We start from the raw sequence: 12,994 nt of genomic DNA on the forward strand, positions 1-12,994 counted from the left end.
CATGGAGGGGGCGGTGTTGGTTGGCAGGGGAAGCATTGGCGCCAACAGCCTGGAGAGTGCCGTCAGCCCCTGTGAAGGGGGGCGGGGCGTGTGTATGTGTGTGTAAGCGAACCACATAGCTGCCCAGGGTGAGAACCTTCCAGGCAGACATTGCAAAACCTTGATGTGTGTCAATGATGGAATAACCCAGGAAAGAAAAACCAAAACCCCCAGCCGTGGTCCCCTGATGCAGGGAACTGGGTGACAACAGAGGGGAGAGACTTTTGTACCACACATGGTTTTTCTGCTCCTACCTATTTTTGTTAATTTAAAAGGCAGAGTTTCAGAGAGAGAGAGAGAGAGAGCTCTTCCATCTGCTGATTCACTCCTCAAAATAGCCACAATGGCTGGACCTGGGCCAGGCTGAAATGAGGAACCTGGAACTCCATCCAGTAGCAAGGGCCCAAGTACTTGGACCATTGTCCACTGCTTTCCTAAGTGCATTAGCAGGGGGCTGGATTGGAAACAGAGCAGCCAGGACTCACTGGCGCTCCTATAGAGTGCCGTCAGTGCAGGCAGAAGCTTAACGTGCTACACCACTACACTAGCCCCTCCTTCTGCAAGTTTGTAATCGCACTTAGAGCTAACCAGTGCAACAGTGAGGCAGAAGCATCACGGGTAGTGGAGAAGGTATGGGTCTGGAGGCCAGCGCACAGGGGTCCAGGCCCCTAGGCTAGACTGCATGGGAAACATGCCTTTATGAGAATGGATTTGTGTATTAGTTTATTAATTAAATAGATCCCACCCTGCTGATGGCTTCTGCCAGTTGACCTTGGGCAGGTTCCCTCGCCTCTCTAAGCACCAGTTTCCTCCTCTGAAATGGGACTGGTGTTCTCCATGTCACAGAAATGTCAGGGCAACAAATGGAGCAAAAGGATGTGTCAAGTTTCTGCCTGGCCTGCAGTGGACCTTTCTGAGGACGTGTCCCCGGGTGACCTGGCTCTTAGGGCAGAGGAAGAGCGTGTGCTGTGTTCTTGTCTGCAGATTCTCCAAAGGCCTGAGATGCCCCAGAAGGTCCAGACTGTGCAGTCCAGCTCCTCCCGGGATGGGGGGCTTGCTCCAGGCCCCCAGGCTGACCACCACCCGAGATCCTACTGGGTGGTCAGTTGTCTGACCGTTCAAGCCCCTCAATGCCCCCTGAGCCCCAGACTGCCCCCCCACCCTGCTTCGTGCCCACTCAGCTCTGGTCAGCCGATCACCCAGCCCCAACACCCCACCCCGCCCTGGTGTTACCTTCTCTCCCTCCCTGTGTGCCCTGTGAATTTTTCATGGCCTCCATCAGAGGCAGAAGGCTGAGAGCTATTTCCTGCAGGGAGAGAGCTGGCGCTGGAGGGGGAGGGGAGAGGGAGAGCTGCGTGGTGATTAAACACTGCAGAGGCCTAAACAAATGACGCCTGCCTCCCCCGGCAGCTCAGGGGGAAAAACAAGGAGCCAGGCCTGAACTGCAGATGGCCCAGGCTGCTGTCTGTCCCTGTCTACCTGGGAGCCCACAGGGACGCTAAACCCTGCAGGCCTACTCAGTCCTTGCAGCCACTCTGAGGGGACGCAGGGCCATCCTGCTTACACACCAGCAAGTGACGGAGCTGCCAGCTGCTGGGGCAGACGACCGTGTCACCTCATGGAGTGGAAGCTTTAATTAGATCGTGCATGCAAACTGCTCAGATCAGTGCCTGGCCCAAAGCAAGGGCTCCAGCCGTCGCCACCGTCACGGTCACCCTGTTAGAGACGAGTTCACAAGCAGGTGAAGAAGCAGGTGCACACTCCCGCCCGGGCCTTGCTCAGGCTCACACAGGTCAGACTGGTAGATAAAGCCAGGGCTCCTCCCACTCCAGACTCCTGCTCCAGGGTTCTTTCTCCTGTCCCACATTCCAAGGACAGAGAGAGAGAGAGAGAGTCCAGGGCTTGAAGGCAAAGGTCAGGCAGGGGATGTCAGGTGCAGAATCAGCGTTTGCAGCAAGAGTTCGCGTGCATTGTGTGAAGGAAAGAGAGAGAGAAGAGTGTTTCAGGCCCCAGTCCATTCACGCCGAGACTGATCACCTGCTTCCTGCCAGGCACTCAGCTCGCCCACCCTTCTGTCCAGGGCGCAGTGGTTCTTAAAGTGAGCCCCCGGGACCAGCAGCGTCAGCATCACCTGGGAACTGGCTAGAAGGGCAGGTTCTTTGGTTCAACCCCAGACCTCCTGAATCAGGAACCCCGGTGAGGGTGGGCTCCAGCACTCCCAGATGATACTCATGCCTGGGCAAGATGGAAAACCCCTGCCCTGAGACCTCACCATCCAGACTGCAGACTCACCCAGACATCACCCTGGTGTGTCACGCTCTGAGTAGCAGGTGCTGCCGGGAAGCAGTTGATGGAAGTGGAATTCTTATGAAACCAGTCTTTCATTGCAACAAGCCAACGGGATATTTTAAGAGACCTCACAGAGAATCATTCCGTCCAGTAAAGGATCTGCAGAGAGAGAAACCTTCTCTCGTTTCCTGTCCCTCTCCCCGCTCCTATAAATGCAGAGTCTGTGTCAGGGTTTCTTGCCACGGCAGGGACTCGTGCTTCACTGAACCAAGTAGATGGAGTGCTGAGAGAATGGCAGACATTCTCCAAAATGCACTGGGGACCCCTGCCATTCAAAGGGAGGATCCTGGGGCCAAATGGGGGCGCCCGGTCTGGTGTTTGGGGAAGCAGGTGATAACAACTGGGCACGGTGGTTTGCAGGGCTCCATTGAGCATCCCCACTAGGGGTTCTCAAGTAGAAAGTCCAGACCCGGATACGTGGACCATGTGAGCCGTCGGCTGCCATTGCTGGGAGAGTGGCTCCCAGAAGCCCTGCTGCACACGCCATTGTGGGCACAAAACCCATTCGAAGGTTGCCTGCCACCTCCCACAGTGCAGGGTTGGGGAGGGGTGTGGGACCAGTGCCAGGCTCCTCCTGAGCTGAAAACGCCCGTGTGGCCCCCAGGTGGTCGCAGCTGGCACACAGCCCGGCCTCCGGCTCCAAGGCCCACTAGCCCAGAGTCAGAGGGAGGAGTCGGCGGATCTGTGCTGCCTGTCCCAGGCACCGAGACCAGATCACTGAGCCAGGAGAAGCAGGCGAGGGTGGGGCAGGGTGAGGGGCCCACGTGGTTGGAGGCAGGGCACAGAGGGGCCAGGTCGGCAGGTTTTTCCCGACTCGGCTCTTCTTCTTAGAGCAGCAGGTAACCTGAACCCAGCCTCAGGCACCGAGGGTGTGGGTCACCCAGCACCTGTACCTGTCACAGTGTGGCCCACACCCCTTACGTCTCCGGAGCTTTCTGGGTGACTCCTTGGTAGACACGGAAGTGCCCTGTGTTGGGCACCTCCCCAAGGCTCATTCTCAGCACCGGAACCCCAGGCCTTGGTTTCATGAGCCTAGGCTGGGTAGAGTGAAGACGGCATCTGAGGGCCCTTGCCGGCTCCCCAGGCAGAGCCAAGGGCATGGGATTGAACATGGGGCCCCAGATGGAATCCAACCGGAGGGCACCCCAGGCCTACTCAGCACACGACCTGGTGGTCTGATGACATCATGAAGGCTGGGTGGCTGTGATGTTTACACCCGGGGGTCTGTATGACCCCCAGAAGGGCCCAGCCTCTGCTGGTGGTGGGGAGAAGGCACCACCCCACTGTGCACACATAGCCAGGAAGCAGCCTGGGAAAGAAACTGGTTCCTGTCACCTCCCCTTCGCCTCCCAGCTCCCCGCGAGTGAGCAGCGGGCAGTGATGCTTGGCCCTGAGGAGATGCGTACGTGCAGGACGGGGCGCGGGCTCTCAGGGTGGCTCCTGCTGGAATGAGGCCGGCTGCGGCTCCAGGGCTCCCGGGCACAGGGGACAAGGCTCGGTTCTCACCTCGCAGATGACAGCTGGCATTGACTCAGGCCCCGCTTGGGGGAAGCGTCCTCGCCTCCTGGTGCCCTGACCGTACCCTTGGTGCTGCTTTGGCCCCTGGCATCCTCTGGCTGTTCGTGCACTCCCTGGGCAGGGACTTTTGGCCCTCGCCGCACAGGGACACTGGTGCGTGCTTGGGTACTGACATCGTCTTGTGGGAACCTTGTCCGCCTGGCTCACGGAGGGCCTCCTGGCTTTAATCCATTGCCAGGGCTGCGGTGGGGTAGGGAGGAATGGGCCCACAGCCAGGGCTCAGAGTAGAGGCTGTGACTGCCCTCCCCACCCCCCACCCCCAGAGCACTGCCCCCTCTTTAACACTCTGCTTTGCTGTTAATGCTGCCTGCTTCCCCCTGAGGGTCCCTCACCCTTGTCCTTGCCCGCAAATACCCATCCCTGGGGTCAGATGATGCAAGCTGACCTCAGCCCTGGCCACCACATCTTCCGATGTGCTGTGAGGCTGGACACCCAGCTTTCCCACAGTGGGGGCTTCTGAGGGCGCATGAATCAGCGCCTCACCGGGCTGCAGGATACGGCAGCAGCTCCCTCAAGTTGTTCCAGCCAACGCAGCCCCTTGGCCCAGGCCTGCAGCATCGTGAGGAGGCATTGGCAGGCATAGAGCCCCCGGGAAGCAAGGGCATTCTCTGTCTGATGAAAATGCCCTCTTGAGCTTGCGCAGGGGTATCATTTCAATTGCACCTGCCGGTCTGGAAGATCAAGGTGATTGCAGGAGGTGGCAGGAAATCTTCCAGGCTGGGATTTTCCTGGAGCCCTAGGAGGCTCTGGTGGCCTGATAGGTCCCTGCACCCTGCTTGGCAGGCCCAGCCTTGCCGGGGTGGGGGGCGGCCAAACCAGTTTGGGAAACAACCCTGCAGGCTCCAAGGTCCTCTAGAGTTCAGGGCCTTGAGACTCCTGGTTCCTGCCAGCTGGGACGCCCTCGGGCAGAGGCCTGGGTGCTGGCAGGGTGTCCTGGCGGGGAGGGAGAGCCCCGGGGCCTTGTCTCAGCTGGGCTGGACCTGTCAGGAGCGTCTGTGCACGTACCAGGCAGGCCGCGCCTTGAACCTGACCAGTCCTCCTTGTAGGTGGGACCTGGCTGTGTGGGAAGATGAGGGGCCAGGCGGAGATGGACAGGGTCAGCTGCCACCAAAGACCCAGCCGACCCTTGTTTTTCTTTTCCTACCCACACAGCAGTGAGGTGATGGCCAGGAGCAGCGTGTGACATGGAACAATCTAGACTACCCCAACCAGTGAAAGGCAGGGCCACGTGCTGTGGATACTAGTAGTGCAGGCGTGTGGCCCTTCTACAGGGCAGGGAGACACCCCCCCCCCCAGGACAAGCCCTCTGGTTTTACTTCCCAGGGGTCAGCCAGGCCACCTGAGCCCAACCCACACTCCCCTAGGAATGCAGTTTTCTGGGACCAGGACCTACTCCCAACACCTCTGGGGCCCCAGGCACCGAGGCTGCCCAGTGCTGCCCTCCTGGGCTCCCATCACCTAAGTCTTGCCCACGTCAGCTGTCACCCTCTGCAAGCTCACTGCTCTGTGTGGGCTCCTGGTAAACAGGGCCCCTGGGTGAGGTGAGCCCTGCAGAGCCCCACGCCTGGCAGGGGTGCTCCAGGCGGCAGGAGGAGGCTCATCCCGCATCCCGAAGCACCTGCGGGGTTGATGAGAAGGGGTTGTCCTCACTGTGAGGTCACAGTCTCGGAGAGCAGGTTGCCTGAGGTCACACAGGAGGTAACAGCAGACAAAGAGGCGGGAGGCACAGAGCCATCTCCAGGGACGTGCCTGAGTGCAGAGGGGATGTCACAGCACATGTCACTGTGGGCGCGGAGGGGAGGCCGCCGTGCTGTGGAGCGATGGCGGCTGACCCAGCCCTCCTCTCGGGCCTCCGTTTCCCCTTCCTGAAATACAGGCAGCTGGGACAACTAGAGGAGTCCCCTGCGAGCCTCCCAGAGGGTTGTCACCCCTTTCACAGACTGGCGGCCCCACTCGTTCAGTGGCCTGCCTCGACCCACTCCCAGGGCTGAGGCCAGGGCTCCGGGTGGCGGACCCTCCCGCCCTCCGCAGTCACGTGCTTCCTGTGCTGTTTCCTCCTGGGAGGAGCTGACCCGGAGAGCCGGCAGGGCAGGGAGGGTCTCTTTTTCCACTTCTAGGGGCACCCCCAGCAGGGCTGGGCCTGCAGAGGAGCGGAGACAGGAAGCCCAGCCCAAAGCCAGGCACAGTCACAATTCCACCAGCGTTCTGTTCTCCGGGGCCAGCCCGCCCATCCCTGTTAGGAGTGAAACAGAGCAAGAGCCCCGGCTCCTGGCTCCCTGCTGGGTACACAGCGGGATGGGGACTGGGAGGGGCACACACTCTGGCCCCCACCTGAACCTCCCAGTGATGCGCCCCTTGTGGGGGGAGCGGTGGGGAGCCCCTGTGCCCAGCACCTCCTGAGACAGCCAGAGCTGGCCAGACGTCCTGCCTGGCACTGCTGGTCCGGGGACCTAAGGCAGAAGCCGCAGCAGTCGTGGTGAGTTCCGAGGGGTCTGGGCTGCCCCAGGCCAGAACGTCGGCAAGGAAAACCTGGGGTAGGCACCCTGTTGGGTGCCAGGGAGCCTCCAGTGTCAAGGAGGAGGGGCCACGTGGGAGCTTTTTTGGGGGTTTGTGTGATCCTGTTGGAGATGGGATATTGACGTGAGCTGTTTGCAGCAGGTTCTTCAGACAGGCGGGCCTGCCCATCGTAAGGGCGCACGTGCACAGTAATAACAACAGGAGCTGCTTGTTACGTAACGCCCTCGCAGGCCAGGCCGCCCCCAGCGAGCTGTGTATGTGTAGCTTGTTTAATCCTGGTCATCACTCTGCAGTTAGGTGTGTACTGTCCCCACTCACAGGCCACAAGCTGCTGTGCGGCGGAGTGGGGCGTGGCCTCAGGTGGCCTGGCGGACGGGGGTTCTGTCTCCTGCCTCCCAGGGTCCAGCTGAGACCGTTTGCCACAAGACCTGCCGTCCTTGCTTGCGTGTGGCTGCAAAGCTCAGACTGTTCTCATGTCTCGAGGCTCCTCGTGCCAGGCGTGCACGAGGGGAGCTTCCTCTGACCCGCTTCTCCCCAGCCCTGTTGCAGAGGAGAAGCAGACAAGCCCAGGCCTGGGTCATCTCCCGCCAGGGTCCCAGGACCTGGGGTTTGAGAGATAGAAGAGGAACATCAGAGAGTGTAGTCTGGGCCTAGGAAGAGCAGCCGCGTCTCCAGGGAGCCCTGTGTGAGATACAGGCAGACACAGAGGCGCTGCGACCATCAGCACCAGCGCCAGCTCGTGGCAGGGAGCAGCCAGGGCGCAGCTGGCTGTGCGCATCATGAAATCGGTGCCACTTGGCTTGGGGGGTCGGTTTTACTTGGCGACAGCGCCCATCTCCGGACACGTGCCCCATGGGATTCCAGTCTGGCTTCCCCAGGGCACCGGGGCAGTTTTGCCCCATCGTCTGGGTTCCGGTTGCAGCGTGCTCCGTGTGTCCGTCTCTGCCGTCCTCGCTGTCTATTTCTAGCCGTGATTCATGTCCGTCTGTTAGTCACACTGGCGGCGGAGCAGGTGCTACACTGCGTACTGGCTGCTGACGTGAACGTCTCACGTCTCTTCTGGAGGCCCCCAACTCCCCCTGGGCAGCCCAGTCCCCGCTCACGACTGCACCCGTGAGCATCTCCTGTCTCCCAGGCCGCGGGCAGCTTCTCAGGGACACAGAGGTCAAGAGGTGATCGGGATTTATTTGTGGGCAAAGATCCCCTTGACCGCCTTTGCAGAGGGTGGATTGGCAGAAGGCAGGTTTGGAGACTAAGAAAAGTGATCTGCTGCTCCCTGTCTAGCTCCAGGTACAACCGGCAAGGAGAAAGGGACACGTGCTGGGGGGCGGGGTGGGATAGGGTGGGCGGGACCCGTCTTCTCCAGGTGGCTGCAGGTGCTCCTGGGAGTCCAATGAACGTGAGAACAGGAACTCGGGATGTGCTGGGGATGTGGGGCGTGGGAGCCTGCCTCATCCCACCAGGCACGACCCCCAGCTCCTGCGTCCTGACACCCGTGTCCAGGAGTGGGACCTGTCACACCCTGCTGCCACTTGGAGGGTCTTGTGAACCAGAGTAAGCGGTGGGATGGAAGCTCTGAGAATGGGTCACAGGTGCTTTTAGTGGAATAGTGACTCCTGCTTGCATCCTCCTGGGGGTTCTTCCCGCCTTGTCCTGCCCCTCCTCCACCTTCCCAGGGCATGGTGTGAGGACAGGAGGCCTCCTCCACCTGGAAGGCCTCTTCCTGGGCACCTCTTAGTCCTGCCCCAGAGACCTGGATGTCTCTCGTGCTCGGCCTTCCACCTAGGTCTCTGCGCCCTCCCAGCCTCCCTGTGCACCCTCACCGCTGCTCCTGGCTCTTCCTGATTGCTAGGTCTGGCCAGGAGTGAGCATCCCAGGCCTCCGTGCCTGCACCTCCGGCTTTGTGCCTCCATGCCTTTTTTCTGAGACCACGTGGCTGCTTCTGGCTCCTTGCTGTCTTCCCAGCCCAAGTATGGCTTAGCAAGGAGCAGCCTTTCTCGTGTGCTTGGGGGAGCCGTGTCTGCTCCCTGCAGTGACCAATCGTGGCTACTCTGAGAGTGAGTACAGCGCCACCCTCCCTGCGTGGCACACAGGTGACTCCAGACAAGAACCGTGCAGCTTCTGCTGCCTCTCATTCGGTCAGCCCATCCTGGGCCTACACTGGGAACTGCGGGTACACAGGAAAATACGGGGCCCGTCACTGTCCCCAGGCACCCAGGACTGCAGTGCCCCTGGGCCCGCCCACCAGGCCAGCCCCACCCATGCCGCCGGCTTCCTTTTCCTTCTCCCTAAAGGACATGGTGCTTGTGGCTGCCTGCAGGAGTGTTGCTGGAAAGATGTTGGGGACCAGATGTCAGGAACCTGGCTCTTCCCCAGCACCCCCACGGAGCCGCTCCCTGGGCTGCTGCTGGTACTCAGATCCGGTGTTGGTTCACTGCCATTGCCATTCCCGGCGAGCAGCCTCAGGGTACCGGGTGCCCAGGCCGCCTCAGTGCCATCCTCGGGTGCAGCTGGTGCCGAGGCGCTCACACACCTCCACTGGTCCCACTGATAGAAGAGGCCACCTGTTGTCACACAACACACATCCCTTTACGTGCCGTTAACAAGGGAAGCACAGTGACGTAGCACCACTACGGCAGTGCTAAGCCGGCGCCGTGGCTCACTAGGCTAATCCTCCGCCTAGCGGCGCTGGCACACCGGGTTCTAGTCCCGGTCGGGGCGCCAGATTCTGTCCCGGTTGCTCCTCTTCCAGGCCAGCTCTCTGCTGTGGCCAGGGAGTACAGTGGAGGATGGCCCAAGTGCTTGGCCCTGCACCCCATGGGAGACCAGGAGAAGCACCTGGCTCCTGGCTTCGGGTCAGCGCGGTACGCTGGCCGCAGCGGCCGTTGGAGGGTGAACCAACGGCAAAGGAAGACCTTTCTCTCTGTCTCTCTCACTGTCCACTCTGCCTGTCCAAAAAAAAAAAAAAAAAGACACGCACTGCTTACAGATGACCCAGAAGTTGAAGCTGCAGGCACAGGTGGAGTTAGCTGGGCCCTGAGTATCTCTTGTGGCTTCTTGGAATGCAGACAGCAGGAGCGTGAGAGGGCAGCTGACCCCTCAGGGCCGCAGCTGGCCCATGGAGGTGGCCCTGTGGTGCCAGCCGAGAGGCCAGCCCCGAGCGTGGGCCGGGGTGGACCCCGAGGACCTGCCCTCGATGCAGGATCCCACAGGGGAACCTGGGGAGGAGAAACAGCTTCCTTCCGGGGCCCCAGCTGCCTTCCCACCGGCAGCAGGAAAGGTGCAGCTGGCTGGCGATGGGGAATGGACGTTTGCTCCTTGTGTCTCAGGGTGGGACGCTCCCTGGGCCTTTGGGTGTCTCTCCAGTGAAAGCAGGAAGGGCCCAGTTGGGTGCCTGAGTGCCTGGGCTTAGTGCAAGCAGGTACCCCTCCCCCATCCCCTGGAAACTTCTGGAGCTTTGTGCAAGCCGCCTCTGCCTGCTGCCCTGTGGTCAGAAGTGACAGAGCTGTCAACCCCACAATAGCCGTTGTTCAGTTCATTGCTTCACCCACGGGGTTGTGCTTGTGTCCAGCGTGATGTGTGAGCCTGGCCCTGTGCCTGTGCCCATGGTGACAACTGGCTCATCCTCACCTCTCTCCTGGGAGAGGGCGCTGCAGGTGCTGGATGGTTCATTGGATTGCTCAGGGTGTCACACGGAAGTAGGCAGAGCTGGGATCAGGCCTGGTGGGTTGGTTCCTGAATCTGCCTCTCACCAGCTGCCCCAGGGCTGTGTGATGCAGCACAGGACATGGGGTTCCTGGTGCTGCTTTGGGTTGCAGGGTCCTTGGCCCATTCCCCTCCCCCCAACCTTTGTGCTTCCTATGTGGATTTTTCGGGTTGAGTGACAACATTAACTTTTATGTCACATCCACTCTATGAAGCAAGAAGCTCCTACGAAACCCATTTTACAGGTGGGAAACTTGAGTCCAAGTGGTGAAGCAGCCTGGGACTTCAGGGCTAGTGTATACAGCCACCACTTCCCGTGGCCCTTCTGCCATCAGCCCTGCTCTACAGCCTGCTGTGGGCCCTGGTGCCCGTGGGGAGCTGTGTTGACACCTTTGGGACGAGACTAGCAAGGCTTCCTGGAGGAGGCGCCGTTGGAAGTGAGCCCTGTAGAAGTTCAAATCCTGTGAGTGAAGAAGCAATGGATCGTCTCTGCAGAAGCTGAGTGAGGGACTGCATGATGTCAAGAGTGGGCCTGGAGCCTGCTGGGTAGAGGCCCGGGGTGAGGGTGTCTCACCTGCTCTCCTGAGACCACCCACCAGGCCACGACCTACCTGGCAGACACTTGATAGGCACTCGTGTCATTTAAATACCCCCATCCTAACCAGTAGCCGTTGATGTCTGCCCATGTGGCAGGTAGAGAAACTGAGGCCCAGAGAGATGGTGCCACTTGTCCAAGATCATGTGGCACTGGAAGGGCTACAACTGGACTTTGGTCCCTGTTCTCCAAGGTCCTTTGGCCTGAACCACAGGGAGCAGCTGTCCTGTAAGATCAGGATGGGCGAAAGAAGGTTGCCCCCAGCTCACCAGGCTGTGGGAGCAACACCAGGTTTTGGGGTGGGTAACCCCAGCCATGGGCTCTGCACACAACAGGTGCTTAGCAGTTGTTTCTCAGATAGCTATTGTGTGAGTGACCAAACACCCCGGTGCCTAAGATGTGGATGGATCTGTGTGGTGGGAGCCTGGTGATAAAGATGATGAGTTGGGCTAGGTCTGCTGGGTGGTGCGTGTTTTCCCAGTGTACGCTGAGAGATTTGGGGAGTGCCTGAAAACCAGAGTTGAGGCCCCGAGCGGGCAGTTGCGGTGTGAAGCAATGGCCCAATGCCCTAGCCCCAGCTATGGGCATTGTGAGGTCAGCTGGGAGGACCCGAGGTCCTTGGCACAGTGTTTGTATGCACTGGGGAGGATGGGAGGGGTGGGGCTGGGTGCAGAGCCTGGCTCCCTACCAGCCTGGACGCCCCGGCTCCTGGGTGCCCCACCCAACTCAGCCCCTACCTGCTTGCTGCATGGGCCCAGCCCCCATTGTGTGTGTTACGGGGGGGACGTTCTTTGGGAACCACCCTTGGCACTCGGCCACATGCATTTGCAGCTGGGTGTGTCCAACACAGATCCCGCTGGAACAGCGTGGGTGAGGGGTGCTACCACAGCTGTGTCATAAGCCCAGGAAGAGGGTCCTGCCTGCCCCTGCCTCCTGGTCTCTGACAGGCAGAAGGCCCTCCCTCCACCAACATCCCAGCTTGCGAGGGGGCCACAGAGCACGCACACCCCTCAGCACGTGTTGGGGTGTCTCACCTTCTAGCGCTCAGTTCCTCGGAGGGCAGCTGGGGGTCTGAATGGCGAGTGTTGACAGCTCTGCAGGGGACGTGTGCACGAGCCTGCGGCCAGGGGAAGTGGTCAGAGCCATAGAGCCATCCTGGGGCCCGTCCAGCCGTGCTTTGTAGAGTGGGCCTTCTTGTTTGAAAAGAAGGTCTCAGGCCGGCCATGAGTAGGGCTCATGGCACGCAGCTGGCTGTCCTGGCCAGCAGAGAGGGCCACTCCTCCTGCAGGGAGGGCTCAGGGTGGAACAGGAGCTGTCCTGCCCTGGCCAGTGCACACTGGCACATCACACCAGGCCTTCCTGTCCTGGGGCCGTTCATGCCACACCCAGCAAACGCACAGGCCAGAGGCAGGTCAGAGACATGTCCCCAGCTCGGACTGCGTGACCCAGCTGTGTCACTCTGTGTCATCGCGTGGGCCCCGCCTTCCTGGTCTGGCCTTGTCAGCCTGCCTGCTGCTCTGACAGTGCCCAGACTCCCCCCGCTTTGGCTGCAGATTCCCGGATGTTGTCCTTAAGCATTGGCCTCAGGATACCTCGTGTTGGTTTTTGCTGTAGTCAGAGCGTGCATTGCATCCGCCGTGCCTCTGCGACCCGTCTTCGGGGTGAGGGGTGGTGCCCCCCTTGCTGCCCGCTCCCATCCTTCTTGGTTAGAAGGTCGTCTTGCAGGCACCTGTGCTGAGCCGTGGCTGCCATACACATCTGCCTGCAGCCTGCCAGACCACACAGCCAGGCCCTGCCACAAAGCCAGCCTGCCCGTGTTCCCTTCATGGAAAACTGCTCCACTAGGGATAGCAAGGCCAGGGCTGTCCTTGGCCGAGCGGGCGGCAGCCCGTGACATTGGAGGAAAGCCCCGGATCCTCTGGCGCGGCAGGCCCCCGGGAGGAGTGAGGGCTGAGAGGGGTGGGGCGGGCAGCAGGCGGCACCATCTGCAGCCGTCCTTTGTGCTGGCAGCGGAGCCGGCCCTCGTGCCTGGCGTGCAAATGAGTTTTCAGATGCCCAGTGCCCCCGCACGAGCAGCCGTAACTAGGGGCCCGGGAGAAGAACGAGCAGTCTGGAAACTCGTTCCTGCTGGCTGCAGCCTCACCAAAGGGGCCGCCTCCCTGCCAGCCACAGCAGGTGTGTGCTGGGGGCCCCGCGGAGGGGCATTTGCCA

General features: G+C 60.8%; 1 protein-coding gene across 10 annotated transcripts in view; it reads left to right on the top strand.

Moving 5' to 3' along the window:
• ZMIZ1 (zinc finger MIZ-type containing 1) overlaps window positions 1–12,994 on the top strand; it is a 214,672-nt gene that overhangs the window by 169,453 nt on the left and 32,225 nt on the right. The window contains exon 1 of one of the 10 annotated variants that reach the window (XM_070057914.1): window positions 5,278–6,442. The exons of the other annotated variants lie outside the window; for them this stretch is intronic. The gene's annotated coding sequence lies outside the window, so the exon portion shown is untranslated. Of the gene's footprint in view, window positions 1–5,277; window positions 6,443–12,994 lie in introns of those variants that run through there. 10 annotated transcript variants of the gene reach the window in all.

Source organism: Oryctolagus cuniculus, chromosome 15 (assembly GCF_964237555.1).
Source record: "Oryctolagus cuniculus chromosome 15, mOryCun1.1, whole genome shotgun sequence".
Taxonomy (NCBI): Eukaryota; Metazoa; Chordata; class Mammalia; order Lagomorpha; family Leporidae; genus Oryctolagus; species Oryctolagus cuniculus.